The sequence below is a fragment of the Carcharhinus amblyrhynchos genome, chromosome 30 (assembly GCF_965287045.1).
Source record: "Carcharhinus amblyrhynchos chromosome 30, sCarAmb.v2.hapA, whole genome shotgun sequence".
Taxonomy (NCBI): domain Eukaryota; kingdom Metazoa; phylum Chordata; class Chondrichthyes; order Carcharhiniformes; family Carcharhinidae; genus Carcharhinus; species Carcharhinus amblyrhynchos.
The window spans coordinates 11494159-11514238 of record NC_137353.1 but is presented as its reverse complement, the minus strand read 5'-3'; the positions used below and the strand labels follow the sequence as shown (position 1 = coordinate 11514238).

The window sequence follows — 20080 nt, the reverse complement described above, 5'->3', positions numbered from 1 at the left end:
CCTTCAGAAGGTGGTAGTGAGCTGTCTTCTTGAACTGGTGTAAGTACATGCACAGTGCTGTTCAGGAGGGGAATCCAGGATTTTGACCCAGTGGCAGTGAAGGAATGGTGATATATTTCCAAGCCAGAAAGGTGTGTGCCTTGTACGAGAATGTCTAGGTATTGGTGTTTCCAGGTATCTGTTGCCCTTGTCTTTCTAGGTGGAAGGTGCTGCTGAAAGAACCTTGGTGAGTTCATGCAGTGCATCTTGTAGATGGTACATACTGCTGCCACTGTTCGTTGGTGGTGGAGGGAGCGAATGTTTGTGGAGATAATATAGAGAGTGGTGCGGTCTCCTGAGCGGGTTATGAAGTATCCAGTAATAGAATTCAGGATGCCGTGAGCAGTGTAAATTACCCAGTGATGGGTACATTGAAAAGTTACAGTGGGATTTCAATTATTTATCAAAATGGAAGGGGCTGCACCATTAGAGAATAGCGACTCTCAGAGAACTGATAATCCCCAGATGACTGTACACTGTTCAATGTAATGAGTTTCTTCCCTGATTCTTGTCTCGTAACACACACACACACACACACTTCTTTCTTCACATTAAAGGAGCCAGAAGTTACTGCACTAACTGAACCATCAGCTAATGGTGCACTTCCACTCATTCAACATGGTCTAGCCACTGGGATTCAGCCAGAAACACACTTACACAGCAAACCAATGATAACCAGAGTCAAGCAAACAAGACATTGTAAACTTCCCTCAGGGGACACACACTGAAATGCTAATCTCAGCTGCTAACAAAATCAATGCACAGTTTGCGAGCAGCAAGACTAACCAGCAAGCAATAAGTTTCTTGAAATGAGGAGCACCCAAATCATTTACACAGAGTGATGGTCTATGTAGAGAGAGAGGTGGGTGGTCTACGTATCAATGGTGGGTGTAAAGAGTGCAGGAGACTCAGCAACTTGCCAACAGCCACAACGTGCATGGCTTCTTCAGTGAAATTAAAACCATCTGTGATCCAAGTACCCAGGGATCCCCCCCACTGAGAGCCAAAAACAGAGAGGCACTCATCAAAACAGAGAGGCAGTCAATGCCCGCTGGAGAGAGCACTTCAAGGGCCTCCTCAACCAAGACACAGCCTTCGACACAAGTCCCCTTGACCCCATTCTGGCAACACGCTACCCGCCACCATCTCAGCACAACCTCAGCTCTGCGTGAGGTCATAAAAACCCTCCGACAGCTGAAAAACAACAAGGCCTCTGGGACAGATGGAATCCCCCACTGAAGCACTTTTGAGAAGAATCCACAACCTCATCATTCTTGTCTGGAGATCTCACCATCTACAAGAAAGGAGGCAGGTCTGACTATAGAAATTACAGAGGGACTTCCCTATTCTCGACCATGGGAAACGTCATTGTGAGAACCCTCTTCTAGCACCTCCGCCCAGCGCCTGAAGAGCTCCTCCTTGAGTCTCAGTGCAGCTTCCGCCCATCAGAGAACACTCTGAAAGCCTCCTTAAATAAATCACCATATGGGAATCATTTGCCTCACTTAGAGCGCACAAACTGAAGAAGCAACTGCAGAGGTGCCAATTATCTCGAGTGTCACTGGGTAGACCACGCAGAGGTGAAGCATAAACAGTGGAAAGAGAGCACAGAATTCAGAGCATCTCATTCACCCCATCTAACACCACCCGCCAAACCTGCAGCAGAGTCTACAGTTCCAGGATTGGACTATTCAACCACTGCAAAACCCACCTCCCCGGAGTGGAAGCAAGTCATTCTCGACCCTGAGGGACTGCCAAAGAAGAAGTGAGAGGGCTACCCTGAACAACTGATATCATGCATTGCAATGATTCTGATCAAAGGTGGGTCACTCTGCAATTCATTCTGTTAATAATACCTCAAGGATTTGCCTTTGACAGTTTGTTTAGTATCCCCATCATGTAAATCCCAAGAGATATCCACAGCAGCTAACAATGCATCTTTCATATCAGAAAGTATTCCATTCAGTTTTTGTACAATACGTTCTGCAGGCAAAGCCTGCATTGTCCCAGTGACAATGACTAATGCAGCCTGTCAAATGGTTCCTACCAGCCAGCCAAGCAGGTGTTTCCTCGCTGGTGAGTTCCTTGTTGAAGCACTCCTGTTCACAACAACAATAACACATCACAACGCGGGGTCTCATCATCACAACTGAGCGCGCCAACTTCAAACAAAGGTCTGATGAGCATTGGTTTCATTTTCCCTTTCTGCTTTTGCCTCAGATCACAACTCCATTGAAACCTCCTACCTCATTCACACCTCGAAAAGATCAACCGAGACATCTTCCAACCAGGATGCTAATCCCCTAGGAGTATAAAGTGGCTTCACCAATCTCACCTTCCACCCTCCCAATACATCTGTCAATCAGCCTCGAGTTCTCAATGTATCGCAGCAAAAGGTTCATGTACCATCTTCTACTCATTGCTAATCTGCTTCGTTCTTGCTTTCCTTCCAAAATGAAAGCCCCAGCTGGGTGTTACTCCCTTGTGACTTTTCTTTCCTTCTCTTTTATCCTTCTCCAGTCTGGAGTGCTGTTCTTTATTGCACGCTTTGACCCATTGCCAGAGCACGACAGAAACTGCTGTGGATATCCCTTGGGATTTACAGGATGGGGGTCCTCTACAAGCTGTCAAAGGCAAATCTTTGAGGTTTGATTGACAGAATGAATTGCAGAAAGATCCACCTTTGGTAAGAACCATTGCACACCCAAGATGCGAGTTTTAAAGTCACCAGGGCGCCAGTGACCAACGCGATAGGTCCAATACACACAACCTTGATTTACTGGAAGCTATTAGCCACAATACTTACTGCACTATGAGGAATTAACTTTGGTCTAACACTCAGGGAGATAACAACTGGCTTTTAACTCCTCCTTGTACAATGGGAATGAAAGGTGACTGCAGTCTGATACACGTTAATCTCCGCCTCATGTATTAGGAGATATTAATGTGTGATTCTCTCAAAGGTATTCATTCAATGTCACACCGACTGGGAGCTGTTGATTCAGTGCCAGATGTGTTTGGCTGTATTAACCTCAGTGCTAGATATACCAGGAAGCACAACGTTAGTTCCAGTCCCAATGCACATATATTATCTTTAATAGAACAAGGCAGCCGAAGTTGCTTCACAAGGGTGCTGATTCATAAAATCTTACAGTGCAGAAGAAGGCACCCAAGCCATAACCCCATTCATTCACCCTAGCCAGTCCTCCTGACACTAAGGGGTAATTTAGCATTGCCAATCCGTCTAACCTGCACATCTTTGGACTGTGAGAGGAAACCGGAGCACCTGGAGGAAACCCACGCAGACACAGGGAGAACGTGCAAACTCCACATAGACAGTGACCATTGCATACAAAACAGGAATTAGACAGGATGGGAAGGTGACCAAATGTATATTTGAAGAGACAGACCTTGAAGGGGCTTTTTGAAAGCAGGTAGCAATGTAGGAAGGCAGAAGAACATAGGAGAGAATTCCAGAGATCAGGGTTTACGGTCCATCAAGGTTCTGATATTATAGTGAAACTCGGGAAGGTTGGCTGCAGAGGAGCCCAGACTTCTAATTGATAAAGATGCAGACAGGAATGTAGAGGTGGCAGATTAAGGGGGAGGGGGTGAGAACAGGGAGGGATCTTTACCCACAAACAGGGATTTTATAATCAGAGTGTTGAGTTGTTGAAGAGGGCAGTGATATCTGAGGTGGTGAATAAGTGGGACTTCATAGTGGCGAGGAAGTGTGAGCACAGGATGTCTTGGGATTTGCTGTGCAAAGTCGAATTCAGGAGTACAGATGGGAAATCAGAAACTGCTGGGTGTGTGTGAGGCTGAGCAGAAAGTTGAAAGTGGAATAGTGAATCTCGGAAAGCAGAAATCAGCAACTCCCGGGCTAGACTGGATGAGGGATATTCAAACCGGGAAATATTAAGCTCAAGTGTCTGGTGTGCCGGTAGGTATTATAATTAAGCATTCAGCATACATGATTATAGATTTCTGAAGGAAAGGACATTCACCAACAACGAGTCACACCATCCTGAAAGCCTGGTGTTTCCTTGCTGCAAGGACAGTTCTGGGCACCTAGCTAATAAACTCGACACATTACTGCACTGATTTGTTGCAAATCACCACAATTGCGATTGTTTACCTGCTCAGTCAAAGTTAAAGGAGAGTGGAGGGGGAGTGGCCAACGTTTCCTTAACAGCCCCAAGATGGAGGGAATGATGGAGAGAGGAAGGGAGGTGATGAGGGAGAGGGATGATGGAGGGAATATTGGGAATGGGGATGATGGAGAAGGTGATAAGTGGGCTGGTGGAGGAGAGGGCTGGGGGATGAATGGGTGATGGGGAGGGTGATGAGAGGGATACCGGGGGAATGGGATATGATAGAGGGGGATGATGGAGGGAATATTGGGGGAGGGGATGATGAGGGGGGGTATGATAATGGAACGGGGTGTTGGTGACGGCATTGATGGAGGAGGGGGAGGTTAGGGGAGGGTAGGACGGTTGATGGGGGAGAAAGGTTCATGGGGGGGGATGATGGGTAAAAGGGTAATGATAGAGAGTGGGGATGATGGGGAGGGGAGGATGATGGGGAGGGGAGGATGATGGGGAGGGGAGGATGATGGGGAGGGGAGGATGATGGGGAGGGGAGGATGATGGGGAGGGGAGGATGATGGGGAGGGGAGGATGATGGGGAGGGGAGGATGATGGGGAGGGGGGATGATGGGGAGGAGGGATGATGGGGAGGAGGGATGATGGGGAGGAGGGATGATGGGGAGGGAGGATGATGGGGAGGGGAGGATGATGGGGAGGGGGGATGATGGGGAGGGGGGATGATGGGGAGGGGGGATGATGGGGAGGGGGGATGATGGGGAGGGGGGATGATGGGGAGGGGGGATGATGGGGAGGGGGGATGATGGGGAGGGGGGATGATGGGGAGGGGGGATGATGGGGAGGGCGGATGATGGGGAGGGCGGATGATGGGGAGGGCGGATGATGGGGAGGGCGGATGATGGGGAGGGCGGATGATGGGGAGGGCGGATGATGGGGAGGGCGGATGATGGGGAGGGCGGATGATGGGGAGGGCGGATGATGGGGAGGGCGGATGATGGGGAGGGCGGATGATGGGGAGGGCGGATGATGGGGAGGGCGGATGATGGGGAGGGCGGATGATGGGGAGGGCGGATGATGGGGAGGGCGGATGATGGGGAGGGCGGATGATGGGGGGGGCGGATGATGGGGGGGGCGGATGATGGGGGGGGCGGATGATGGGGGGGGCGGATGATGGGGGGGGCGGATGATGGGGGGGGCGGATGATGGGGGGGGCGGATGATGGGGGGGGCGGATGATGGGGGGGGCGGATGATGGGGGGGGCGGATGATGGGGGGGGCGGATGATGGGGGGGGCGGATGATGGGGGGGGCGGATGATGGGGGGGGCGGATGATGGGGGGGGCGGATGATGGGGGGGGCGGATGATGGGGGGGGCGGATGATGGGGGGGGCGGATGATGGGGAGGGCGGATGATGGGGAGGGCGGATGATGGGGAGGGCGGATGATGGGGAGGGCGGATGATGGGGAGGGCGGATGATGGGGAGGGCGGATGATGGGGAGGGCGGATGATGGGGAGGGCGGATGATGGGGAGGGGGGATGATGGGGAGGGGGGATAATCGGGAGGGCGGATGATGGGGAGGGCGGATGATGGGGAGGGCGGATGATGGGGAGGGCGGATGATGGGGAGGGCGGATGATGGGGAGGGCGGATGATGGGGAGGGCGGATGATGGGGAGGGCGGATGATGGGGAGGGCGGATGATGGGGAGGGCGGATGATGGGGAGGGCGGATGATGGGGAGAATGAAGGAGGGAACGATTGGAGAAGGGGGGAGGGGAGGGGCTCTGCATGGTGTGTGCGCATTCTCACAAATTAACCAGCGCGTGCCCATTCTGAAAAGCTGCGGGTATGAATCTCCCATGCCAATAGTCATTGGAAACCTCAGGGGTAAGCCACCCAGCTCAAAGCACGTGCACGAGATCTGGCACCCATCAGGAGATGAGGAAGACATGGAATGCAATGGGTGTAAACTCTGCCGGGTACTGGGATCTCAGTGAAGCAGATAGCACCCAAATTATTAAACACTGAAGATAACACCCAAAATATTAAACATTGGAGAAGATAACATCCAAATTATTAAACATTGGAGAAGATAGCACCCAAAATATTAAACATTGGAGAAGATAACACCCAAATTATTAAACATTGGAGAAGATAGCACCCAAAATATTAAACACTGGGGATGATAACACCCAAAATATTAAACACGGGAGATAATAACACCCAAATTATTAAACACTGGAGATGATAGCACCCAAATTATTAAACATTGGAGATGATAGCACCCAAATTATTAAACATTGGAGATGATAGCACCCAAAATATTAAACATTGGAGATGATAACACCCAAAATATTAAACACAGGAGATGATAACACCCAAAATATTAAACACGGGAGAAGACAACACCCAAAATATTAAACACAGTAGAAGATAACACCCAAAATATTAAACACTGGGGATGATAACACCCAAAATATTAAACACGGGAGATGATAACACCCAAAATATTAAACATGGGAGACGATAACACCCAAAATATTAAACACTGGGGATGATAACACCCAAAATATTAAACACTGGGGATGATAACACCCAAAATATTAAATACTGGGGATGATAACATCCAAAATATTAAACATTGGAGATGATAGCACCCAGAATATTAAACACTAAACAAGATAGCACCCAAAATATTAAACACTGGAGATGATAACACAAAATATTAAATACTGGGGATGATAGCACCCAACATATTAAATACTGAACATAATAACACACAAAATATTAAATACTGCAGATGATAGCACCCAACATATTAAATACTGAACATAATAACACACAAAATATTAAATACTGCAGATGATAGCACCCAACATATTAAATACTGAACATAATAACACACAAAATATTAAATACTGCAGATGATAGCACCCAACATATTAAATTCTGAGCATTCTGAGGATGAAGGACTCAAAACATTTAAACACACTGAACATTCAATAAATTCCAAATTAATATCCTCTTCAAATAAACATTACTACCTCGGTCATTCCAATTGTTCCTAGAGGTGAACATTAATATCTGCTATTTCTACAAATTGTCTACTCCTCTCTTCCAGCCCTGTTGTTCATTATTTAAGACCATCACCGAGGTATTTATCTGGTCCCTTCCTTGAATGGCATACACTGTATCAACTCTGCATTTTGGGAAGGGAATATTATTATCTCTCAGAATAGTTGCTGGCAATTTGAAATGTTGCACAAAATATTATTCATTCCACCCCCCCCCCTCCCCTTAAACATTTAATTTTCCAGAACTTCAATACTGGAATCTGCAAAAATAGTTCTGTACAGCGATTCGGAAATGAATTGGGGCGGGGGGTGGAATTGGGGGGGGGGCGGCAGGAATTAGAGGGAAAAAAATCATTTAAGGATAATGAAAAAAAAGCACAGCAGCAATGTACCTCCAGAGAGTTAGTTCAGGCTGTACAGATCTCCAGCTGGCCACAGTCAATCGTCCTTATCTTCTCCATATCGCACCATCGGACATTCCCCCCCCCCCACAACCACCCAACTAATAGCACGGGAGGTAAACAGGGGCAGATGAGCAGTCACCCATCTCACAGAGAGCGACAGTGTGTAATATCCCCGTCCCAATCAACCGTGTGAGCGGGAGAGCGAGAGACAGAGAGCAGCTCCGTGCTTTCAATGGAGTGGCTGTAATCACTCAGTCATTCATTCCATCCACATACATGTATCCAAATCAAAGGCGGGTGTGCTTCCCCCCTTTCTCCCCATCTCTCTTTCTCTTCGCAAGTTCTATTTCGATTGCAACGTTCTCTACAAGGTTGACTGGCGATTGTGGAGAGAAGGGGGCTGGAACAGAAGCTCAAGCCTACGCTAAAGGGGAGTTTATTATCTCCCCCCACCCCCCCTCTTTAATTTTATCAAGCGCATGCTCAGGAAATGTACTCAGCTCTCTCTCTCTCTCTCACACACACACACAGGGATTTCCCTGCTAACTTACTGTGGGAAATTGCTCTTCACAATGCTGATTACAATCAGAGCTGGCATTTCTCATCAGTGCTTCCAGGAGAGGACGGGGCACTTGATGAAAAGAAGCCCCGAGTGAAGCATTCCTTCACAACATACCCACTGTAGACTCACCCAACCAGGGCAATTTTACACTTCAGTCATAGAGCGTTACAGCACAAAGAGAGGCCCTTCGGCCCTTTGTTTCTGTGCCGGCCATTGACCCATTGTAATCCCATTTTCCAGCACTTCGTCTGCAGCCTGACATAATAGAGCTCGTCTAAATGTTCCATCAATATTATAGAATCCCGACAGCGCAGAAGGAGGCCATTTGGCCCATCCAGCCTGCACCAACAATAATCCCATCCAGGCTCTATCCCTTTAATCTGCATATTTATCCTGTTAATCCCCCCAGCATATGTTCAATTTAGTATGGCCACTCCATCTAACCCACACATCTTTGGAGTGTGGGAGGAAACTGGAGCACATGGAGGAAATCCACGCAGACATGGGAAGAATGTGCAAACTCCACACAGACAGTCAACTGAGGCCAGAATTGAACCTGGGTATCCTGGCGCTGTGAGACAGCAGTGCTAACCACTGTGCCATCGTACCGCCCAGTATTGTGAGGATTACTGCCTCCACCACCTTTCCAGACAATAAGTTCCGGATTCCTCAAAGTTCAGGAAAAAGCTTTTCCTCAAATTCCCTCCAAATTTCCTGCCCCTTAGCTTAAATACAGGTCCCCAACCTGCTACCCCCACCCCGATTATTGACCCCTCTACCAAGGGGAAACATTTTTCCTAGCTGCCCCTATTTATGCCCCTCGTAACCTTGTAGACCTCATTCTGATAAAGGTCTTTAAGATTCTGAAAGGTTTTGATATGAACTGGAAAAGAAGTTTCTACTATGTGGGGGGTGGCACAAAACTAGGGATAATAAATAGGACTGTTACTGATAAATCCACTGGAAAATTCAAGAGAAGTTCTGTTACCCAGAAAATGGTTAGAATATGAAACTTGCTATGACAATAACTGAAGAAAATTATTGGTGTATAGAAGAGGAAGCCAGATAAATCAGATTGACACAACATCTACAAGCATTAACTCCCTCCACCACCGACACTTAGTAGCAGCAGAATGTATTATCTACAAGATGCACTGCAGCAATTCACCAAAGTTCCTTACACAGATTCCAAACACATGATCAGTTCCATCCGGAAGGACAAGGGCAGATACATGGGATACATGGGAACACCACCACCTGCAAGTTCCCCTCCAAGCCACTCACCATCCTGACTTCACAGTTGCTGGATCGAAATCCTGGAATTGCCTCCCTAAATGGCATCGTGGGTCAACCCACAGAACATGCACTGCAGCAATTCAAGAAGGCAGCTCACCACCACCTTCCAAAGGCAACAAGGGATGGGCAATAAATGCTGGCCCAGCCAGACATGCCCATGTCCCTTGAATGAATAAAAAAAGTGAAGAAAAATGTTGGTGCACAGAAGAGGAAGGCAGAATAAACACATGATGGAGAAAGCAATCAATAATTATGCTGATAGGGTTAAATAAAAAGTGATAGGAAGATACTGGTGTAAATGCATGAGGACCAAGTTGAAACTTTTGGGCTGAATAGCCTGTTTTTGTACAGTATATAGTACATCATCATATGTAAACTTACGCAGATAGACACAGGTAATGAATCATTCAGGCAGTCATAACTCAACTGTAATTAAACACACTCCTCATCAAAGTAAAAGCAAAATGCTGAGGATGCTGGAGGTCTGAAATAAAAACCAAAAGTGCTGGAAAAACTCAGCAGCTCTGGCAGAGAGGAACAGAATTAACATTTTGAGTCCACATTTAAGTCCCTTCTTCAGGGCTGAAGAGAAAAGAAATGGAAGGTTTTATGATTTTTTTTAAATTCATGGAATGTGGGCATTGCTGGCTGGGCCACCATTTATTACCCATCCTTGAGAAAGGATGTGAGCTGGAGTTAGATGTAGGCCAGGCAAGGTAAGGAAGGCAGGTTTCTTTCCCTAAAGGACATTTGCAAACCAGATTAATTTTTATGACAATGGTTTCCACATTTAACTCCTGATTTTTATTGAATTTAAATTTTCAACATCTGCCATGGTGGGATTTGAACCCAGGTCCCCAGAGTATTATCCTGGGTTTCTGACTAATTCATCCACTGCCAATATCATTACGCCACTAAAGAGTTGTATTAGGTAAAGCAAAAGAGAAGATCGTGGGTAAATTAGTGGCTGGGGCAGCTTAAATGACAAAGGTGCCATGGAACCAGAGGCAAGGGGAGTGGTAACAATAGTAGTAATAAATAACACTGTGGTTGGGACTTTCTGGCTGCGCTCGTCTCCCAGGCTGGGTTTCCTCCAGATGCTTTGGTTTCCTCCCACAGTCCAAAGATGTGCAGGTTAGGTTGATTGGCCATGCTAAATTGCCCCTTAGTATCCCGGAATGTGGACATTAGAGGGATTAGCAGGGTAAATAGGTGAGGTTGAGGGGATAAGGCCTGGGTAGGATTGTTGGTGCAGACACAATGGGCCGAATGGCCTCCTTTTGCACTGTACAGTTTCTATGATTCAATGAGGTCAAAAGGCCTTTGCATTGTCTGCCCCCATGTGCTGTGATTCCTGCTGGGGGCGGGATGGGAAAATTCCACCCTGTGTCTCCTGTCAAGGCAAGATGGCTTTACAAGATGGCTGCTGATACCTGTCTGTGTGCATACTTATCCACGCCTGAAAACCAATGACGTCATTGGCCAGTGACACAGTGCCAGTAAAACCCGTCTTAAAAAATATTTTAAAAATGATGAGATTATATAGATTCATTACTTTGCCAGATGGATGACCACCTTAAACAACACTGCATTCATTTATTTTTCATTACAAATAAAAATATTAGGCCCATGAGCAGCACGGTGGCACAGTGGTTAGCATTGTTGCCTCACAGCATCAGGGACCCGGGTTCAATTCTGGCCTTGGGTGACTGTCCGTATGGTGTTTGCACACTTCCCCCGTGTCTGCATGGGTTTCCAGTTGACAGAGCATCCCACTATCCAAAGATGTGTAGTTAAGTGGATTAGCCATGGTAAATGTGTGGGGTTATGGGGATAGAGTGATTGGGATGGGCCTGGGAGGGATGCTCTGTCAGAGAATTGGTGCAGACCTGATGGCTTTTTTCTGCATTGTAGGGATTCTATAATTCACCAAGTCACCTTGCTCTCTCTTGAATGGAACTAAGTCTCTTTCTTCTATGTCCCAATCCTGCCCAGACCATTGGAACATGCATTCATCTTTGTCTCATGATATCAGCTGTGCCGCATTGGACAACAATACTGCCTCTAAGTTAGAAAATTAGCGACTGAAGTCCTGTTCCAACAGTGAGCACAAGACCAGGCTGCCGCTCCAGTGCAGTGTTGAGAGAGTGCTGTACACGCAGAAGTGTCAGCTGAGATATTAAACCAAAATCCTGTTAGCTCCCTTAGATGAGTATAAACAATTACATGACATAGTGTCACAGTGGTTAGCACTATTGCCTCACACTGCCAGGGACCCACGTTCGGTTCCTGGCTTGGGTCACTGTCTGTGTGGAGTTTGCACATTCTCCCTGTGTTTCCTTTGGGTGCTCTGGTTTTCTCCTGCACTCCAAAGATGTTCAGGTTAGGTGCATTGGCCATGCTAAGTTGCCCCTTAGTGTCCTGGGATGTGGACATTAGAGGGATCAGCAGGGTAAATATGTGAGGTTGCGATGAAAGGGCCTGGGTAGGATTAATGTCGGTGCAGACTCAATGGGCCAAATGGTCTCTTTCTGCACTGTAGGGATTCTATTTTATGATAATTCCCTGCGCAATTCTGAAGAGAAGCAAAGCGGTTCTCTCTGCAGTCCTGACCAAAATCACGTTTTCAGCCAACATTACTGAAACTGAAAATCTGGTCACTATTACATTGCTGTTCATGGAATCTTTCCATGTGCCAATTGGCTGCCACATTTCTTACATTACAACAGTGACCACACTTTAAAAACACTTCATTGGCTGCAAGATGCTTTGGAACATCCAGAAAATCTTTGTCAAATGGGAAGGGAGCACAATAACAGGAGAAATATTTTGTCACTGGTATTTAGTTTCTTTATTTCACAGATATTGTCCTTTTATTGAGATTTAGTTAGACAAATCCTATTTTAGCTCAAGGTTCTTGTCTCATTCCATTGCTGACTCACTTCAGATGAATTACTGCATCTTGTTGACTGCCAGGTACTTGCTAAATGGATCATGTATCATATCGTGGTCTGTAATGGACATTGGACTTACAAAGGCATTACGCGACCTCACTGCAGCAGGTGAAAAGGGGTGGATTATCTGTAACTTACACATTTGAGAACTTTTCCTTTAGAGCCATTGTACAGGGTCAGCTAAAACAGACGATGAAACTGCTTCGAGCCCTGAAAACCTGGATTATATCAGTCAGTTAGAATCAAAACATCTCAGGCTGAAACCCTTGCCCCAGACAAATAAGAGGGCAGTAGCTATAAAGTACCGTGCACACTAATGTATTCCAAAGGGCTTTGGTCTGCCTGAAAACTGTTGGAAAATATGTAATCTTTTTAAAAAATGTATCTTTGAAGGGAGAAAAGATGTCATTGCTGGAAAGTAGAATGTATTTCATTATCGGGCATCCATTGCCAAGAGCAGGCATTCCCATGCCAGGTGCAGAGTGAAGGCAGAAAGTCTGGAGTCGGACAGAGAGTCAGTCAGGGTAAAGAGTAAAGATGGATCATGTTGTTTCAGGTGTGCACCTTTCACCATAACATTTGCTTTTTCCTTAATTCCAGAGTTCCACCTTTTGTTTTGGAAGTCTGTGTTTTTTAACTAAAATCATAGAATTCCTACAGTACAGAAGGAGGCCATTCTGCCCATTGAGTCTGTACCGACCATAATCCCACCCAGGCTCTATTCCTGTAACCCCACACATTTACCCTGCTAATCCCCCTGACACTAGGGTCAATTTAGCATGGCCAATCAATCAACCTAACCCGCACATCTTTGGACTGTGGTAGGGAACCAGAGTGCCTGGAGGAAACCCACACAGACACAGGAAGAATGTGCAAACTCCACACAGACAGTGACCCAAGGCCGAAATTGAAACAGGTCCCTGGCACTGTGAGGCAGAAGTGCTAACCACTGTGCCACCGTGCCACCCCCATGGCCAATGATATGGCCAATTAATTCATTTGCACCCACACCTCTCTTTAGGATGCTAACCCATCTGCTAAGCATTCCCCCCCACTCCCCAACCACCCCACACATAAATTTCTACCCTCCTTGCTATGAGTGAGGGTCTGAGCAAGATGGTCAAAGTCATTTCACATAGACATCTTACAGGCAGAAAGTATCAGAGGAAATATATTATTTTGTGTGGATTTGAACACATGTTTCTGCTGCGAAAAGTCATATCTAATCTACATTTCCACCCAGTCATTCTATAAAATTCATTTTACCACATGGAACCCTCAGGAAAACCAAAATTTGCGAATCCCTTTTTAAACAGAACTCAGGGCGGGCGATCCAGCTGCCAAGCAGCGCTCTCGCCCAGAAGATTATGGTGCAAAGCTGTGTTTACAGGCTATAAATGAGGCCTTCAAAACCAAAGAGAGCACATTGCTCTCCTCAAGATTGAGGTGTTTATTGCCACAATGAAACAGAATTTTACTTGGGCAAGAAATGTGCTTACGTGTACAAAGCAAAGAACAATGCTATCACTCCTGGCGGTAAACCAAACAAGATTCATGTCATTTGGAGTAAAGTGACACTTGTTCTTGGAAACAGTGCATGGTGCGTGCCAAATTCAGCAGTAAACCTGCCTGCTAAGGCTATTGGGCACAGGATTCATGTGATGCTCTATCCGTCAAGGATTTAAAGCACAGATGTACATAAATTGACAATAAACAGTAAAATGATAAAAATAAGGACAGGGCGGCACTGCTGCCTCACAGCGCCAGGGACCCGGGTTCGATTGGATGACAATGCAGAGTTTGCACATTCTCCCCATGTCTGCGTGGGTTTCCTCTGGGTGCTCCGGTTTGCTCCCAAAGATGTGCAGGTTATGTGGCTTGGCCATGGTAAATTGCCCCATATAGTGCCCCAGGATGAGTAGGTTAGGGGGATTAGTGGGGTAAATATGCGGGGTTACAGAGACTGGGGGATGGTGGGGCTGGGTAAGATGCTCCGTCGGAGAGTTGGCGGAGACCTGAAGGGCCAAGTGGCCTCCTTCTACACTGTAGGGACTCTATGACATGTATATTTGGAGAGAAACATGGAAAATTAATAATCTCTTTGCTGCCTTCTGGAAAATGCCAGAGAGCACACGTTACATAAAACAGGATTTCAAAATGTTCTATGTAGGGAGCAGCTGCATTCCCCAGATCTCTTGCAAAGTCCCAGGGACTCTCTGTAAGCAATAAAACACTCTCAGGGACTGTATATACGGACAAGCTCCTATGCACCTTCTGTACATACTAACACATTCCTGGGGAGATCTTGGATATAGTAACGGATTCCCGGGACATCTTTTGTATGCTAATAGACTGCTGGGGACATCTCACACATACTAATACACCCCTGAGGATTTAACACATCTTCTGAGAAACAATTCTCTTCAAAAATAATTCATTTTTTACGAAGCACCTTGAGATATTTTGACATTGTGATAAGGTGCTACATAAACACCAGCTTCTGTTTTCCTATAATTCAGCGGGAGTAGAGCAGAGAAAAAAAATGCCAGAATAAGAACAAAAAACGTTGTCTGCCAAATGCTAATTTGCCTTCCTTACATGGTGTCTCTCTAGTATTCATGTACCTATTTCAGTTTTCCAGAATTCATTTTCTAGTGTTAACACAAGAAATGTCTTCTTTCAGCAAAACTTTCACAAAAATCTGGGGGCTTTTGAGTGAATGGGAATTAACAATTCTGAAGTGAGCTAGACAATCATATAGACACACAAAATAAATATATCTCTGTGCTGCCTAATTCTCCCAAAAATTCTAAGTCCCTAATTCATGTGAAAAGGGGAGTAACTCCCATTGGTATTTTTAGCAGGATTTTCAGAGCGAATCTCTGACAGTCTGAGCATTGCCCGAGCGGGATCCACTCTGAAATTCAGCAGGATGGGGCCCAATTCCCATCCGAGAGGCCAGCAGTATAGCGCTGAGCGAGCCATACGCTGATCTGTCAGCACCAAGATCAATGCATGCACAATGGCCCCGCACTTCCAGCCTCCTAATCACTGGCCAGCCCAATCGCCAGCTCTGTCACCCCCCATTGCTGCCTCTCCGAACTCCCCCCCACCCCCCACCCCCCGACCGCTGGCCAGCTCTGTCATGCCCCCCCATTGCTGCCCCTCTGACCCCCGACCCCCACTGACAGCCTCCCAATCACTGGCCAGCCCAATCGCCAGTTCCGTTGCCCCCTATTGCTGCTTTCTGAACTCCCCCCCAACCCCCCGACCGCTGGCCAGCTCTGTCATTCCCCCTATTGCTGCCCCTCTGACCCCGACCTGCACTGACAGCCTCCCAATCACTGGCCAGCCCAATTGCCAGCTCTGTCACCCCCCATTGCTGCCTCTCCGAACTCCCCCCCACCCCCCAGCCGCTGGCCAGTTCTGTCATTCCCCCTATTGCTGCCCCTCTGGCCCCAACCCGCACTGACAGCCTCTCAATCACTGGCCAGCCCAATTGCTGGCCTCCCGGACATCTCAGGGCAATCCCTGATGTCTCCTCACCAGCCCCAATCTCCTCGACCTCCCATGTCCCCTGGCAATTCTGACCTCCTCCCCTGCAGCCCTGACGCTCGCCCCCCCCCCCCCACCGCCGCCACCCCACTTCTCCAGCTGGATGGCCAGCCTCAATCACTATTCTCCCTTCCTCTGCCCACCAATCCCTGTGCAGCAGGACCTGTTTCCGGTGCAGAGCTGATTACTCGGGAAATCTTTGCCCCAAAGGTACAGGTAGGCCATGAAACCCCCTCCGCTGATCTCTCCCAACCCATTGCTCTGCTGGGAGAATCGGCCCCAACAACTTCTTATGGTCATGAGTTCTACATTCGCTTTTTGGGGAAAGAAGTTTCTCCTGACTTACTGATTATGGTCTTGATATTTATGGCCTGCAGTTTAGACTCCAGTTCTTCCTAGAAGCATTGCACATCATCAGTCACCATGGTCACTTTGATTGACTTAATGTAAAATAATAGTACATTAACATTGATGGGATGGAGAACAAAAGTAAAGAAAGCGGCTGAAAGTGGATCTTGTCTAATCTCCAGTTATTAGTAAGTAGCATATCTTTTGATTCATCGTGGACATGGCTAGCACAGATCAGCTAATATCACACACATATGTATGGTATATATTTGCGCACATGTGCGAAAAGATTCTTGTGAATACATCATGGTAAAGTCATTTTTGAATCATGAAGCACGGAATGAGGCCATGCAGCCCATCGTGATTGTGCCAGCTTTCTGATAGATCTACCAATTAGCTCCACTCCCCTGCCCTTTCCCCATTACCCTCTACATTTTTCCTTTCCGGGTATATATCCAATCCGTTCTTGATGCTACAGCTGAATCTGTTACCACCACCCATTGCATTCCACATCATAATAACTCGCTGCATCAAAAAATAATTTTCACCTTCTCCTCATTGCTTGACCAATTATTTTAAATCTGTGTCCAGCATTTTCCCAATGACGGATGCTATGTTCACTGGCCTGACATTTTCTCCTTCCCTTCTTGCCTAAGTGTCCATTTGCGGTTTTCCAATATTCAGAAACTGTTCCCAAATCTAGGGATCATGGAATCACAGAATATTACAGTGCAGAAGAGGCTCATCAAGTCTGCACCGACGTGTGAAAGGCCCTGATGTGCCCACGTAATCCCACTTGCCAGCACTTGGCCCGTAGCCTTGAATGCTATGGCATGCCAAGTACTCATCCAGGTACTTTTTAAAGGATGTGAGGCATCTCCATTCCCAGGAAATTTTGGAAAATTACAACAAATGCATCCACTCTCTCTGCGGCCATTTCCTTTTATGACGGTAGGATGCAGGCTGTCAGGTGCAGGGGATTTGCCCTGGTGCTTTGTCCCCAGTGATAGATCAATATATTTTTGCAAACTAAAAGGAATGAAGAGGTATGAGGATGGTGCTGGATGGTGGATTGAGATGGAGGATGAACATACGTCATACTGAATGGCAAAGCTGAGTGGCCAATTCTGCCCCTGTTACGCTCTTAGGATGTCAGCACATGGCGCTTGGATAGGTATTTCCTCTATGGTGGATTTATCATTGATAAAGATCAATAGAATACTAATTAATTAATGTAACAAAATTAAATTAGCCCATGTTTGATACTGCTATTGTTCATATCATTATGATATAGAAGCCCCGTTAGGACAGCATTAACTTTAAAGCTGTCCAGTTTGATCAAACGTGGAACTTCATACTGGTTTTATTTATATGCCTGATGTTACACAGATTGTCTTCCAATCCCCTAGTATGCTTAGTATTTGGCAGTTTCTGTCCTATAGCTTGGATAGATTCTGTGGCCACAAGATTTGCACAGATGGGGGAGGCTACTTTGTCCTTCCAAGCTCATCTTTGCTTCTTCATAAAACACTTCCTAATTCTACGACTTCTACAACCTAGAAGGACAAGGGCAGCAGCTGAATGCTCCCGCCTGAATATTCCCCTCCAAGTCATGAACCATCCGGATTTGGATACATTGCAATTTCTTCATTATTGCTGGGGTCAAAATCCTGGAAATCCTTTTCCAACAGCACAATGGAAGCCCTTTCACCAAATGCAGTGCAGCAATTCGAGGAGAAGACTCATCACCCTTTAGAAAGGGCAACTATGAATGGGCAATAAATGCAGTCAGAAGTCTCACGACATCAGGTTAAAATCCAACAGGTTTATTTGGTAGTAAACGCCACTAGCTTTCGGAACGCTGTTCCTTCATCAGGTGAGTGGAGAGTTCTGATCACAACCAGGTACACACAGTTTACAGAATACTGACTAGAATGTGAGTCTTTACAGCTAATCTGCTATTCAAGTCTTAAAGATGCAGACAATGCGAGTGGAGATTGCATTAAATGTAGATTAAAGAGATGTGTATTGTCTCCAGACAGGACAGTAAGTGAGATGTTGCAAGTTCAGGCAAGTCATGGGGGTTACAGATAGTGTGACATGAACCCAAGATCCCTGTTGAGGCCGTCCTCATGTGCACGGAACTTGGACTATCAGTTTCTGTGACCTCCATGACTTGCCTGAACTTGCAACATCTCACTTACTGTCCTGTCTGGAGACAATACACATCTCTTTAACCTATATTTAATGCTATCTCCACTCACATTGTCTGCACCTTTAAAACTTGAATAGCAGATTAGCTGTAAAGACTCACATTCTAATCAGTATTCTGTAAATTGTGTGTGCCTTTATACGCCCTGTTTGTGATCAGAACGCTCCACTCACCTGACGAAGGAACAGCGTTCCAAAAGCTAGTGATGTTTGCTACCAAGTAAACCTGTTGGACTTTAACCTGGTGTTGTGAGATTTCTTACTGTGTTTACCCCCGTCCAACGCCGGCACCTCCACATCATTGGCAACAAATGCTCAGCCTTGCTAGAAATGCCATATCCCAAGAATGAAGTTTTGAAAATCAATTGTGAATATATAAAACATTCACTTTTGTCTCTGCTGATCCAATCAAAGATGTTTGTGTCCAATACCCTTCCAAAAATAGTTCCAGCTTTTCACTCTTTGCATAAAGATGTCCCTCTTGACATCTGTCCTAAATTATCTTTTGAACAGCTTGAATATCCTCTTATTCCCCATCTGGAAGATGTGTGGGTGTAATTGCATGTTCCCACTATAACTTTGGCAGAGTTTGCATTGATCTGCTGATGAAGTTAGATGGAACTTCTATTCCCAAGCGTCTTTACTTACCTTGAAGTGGTACACAGGCTTTAAAATATCTATGCTGTTGAATACATTTTATATTCCTAAAAGATCCACTCTCAGTCAACTCCTTTCAAAGCCCACAAGTTCAGATTCTTCAGTCGTCTTACTATTTTTAATGGTAAGAACCAACCATTCAACCCTTTTTCGCATCACCTCCATGGATTGAATGTTTTCCTACTGCCTCAGTGACCACACCTGAATGCAATTCTCAAGATATGAGCCAGCATTCTCCGATGTTGTACGCCCCTGCCACTCGAATTTGGCATTCAGTCAAAACCCCATTCACTGCAGTGGGAACAGAGTATCCGTGCCATGCATGAGGTTGGAGAATTCCTGGGAATGGGAAATGAGGAGGGAGGAGGTACTTAAATATACAGGAGGCAGAATGTCAGCTTCCCAGCAATAGGATGGAAGTTGGTAAGTAAATCGGAGGAGGATTCCTGACAGCAAGAGACTAGAACCTATTGTGAACGTATTAGCATGTCATGCACACATTAAGATACATGGTCGCCAGATTAAATTTTACCTTTGTGACTAAATTGGTAATAAATCAGGAACACAAGCTTTAGGATTCATGATTGATTAAAGGTGGGGTACAATAGCCAAGATAGTCCTCCTGTTGGATTTGGAGTAAGGAGGAGCTGCTTTTCTTTTAGGGGCACATTGTTGGACCAGGAGGGAGGATGCTGAGCTATTGCATGATTGTAAACTGGGAGAGGGGAATGTGCAGTGGGAACAAGCAGGTGTTCTTGTGCACTAGTCACTGAGGATAAGCATGCAGGTACAGTAGATGGTAAAGAAGGCAAATAGTATGTTGGCCTTCATTGCAAGAGGTTTCGAGTAGAGATGTGTTGTTGCAGTTATACAGGGC

General features: G+C 46.3%; 1 protein-coding gene and 1 pseudogene across 1 annotated transcript in view; one reads left to right on the top strand and one right to left on the bottom strand.

The window, feature by feature from the left end:
* Window positions 1-8037, bottom strand: part of gpr153 (G protein-coupled receptor 153) — a 102804-nt gene extending 94767 nt beyond the window's left edge. Inside the window, exon 1 of the mRNA XM_080215030.1 lies at window positions 7609-8037. The gene's annotated coding sequence lies outside the window, so the exon portion shown is untranslated. The remainder of the gene's footprint in view (window positions 1-7608) is intronic.
* A 5664-nt stretch (window positions 8038-13701) lies between these two features.
* Window positions 13702-14117, top strand: LOC145360021 (large ribosomal subunit protein eL33 pseudogene; annotated as a pseudogene).
* The last annotated feature ends 5963 nt before the right edge of the window (window positions 14118-20080 follow it).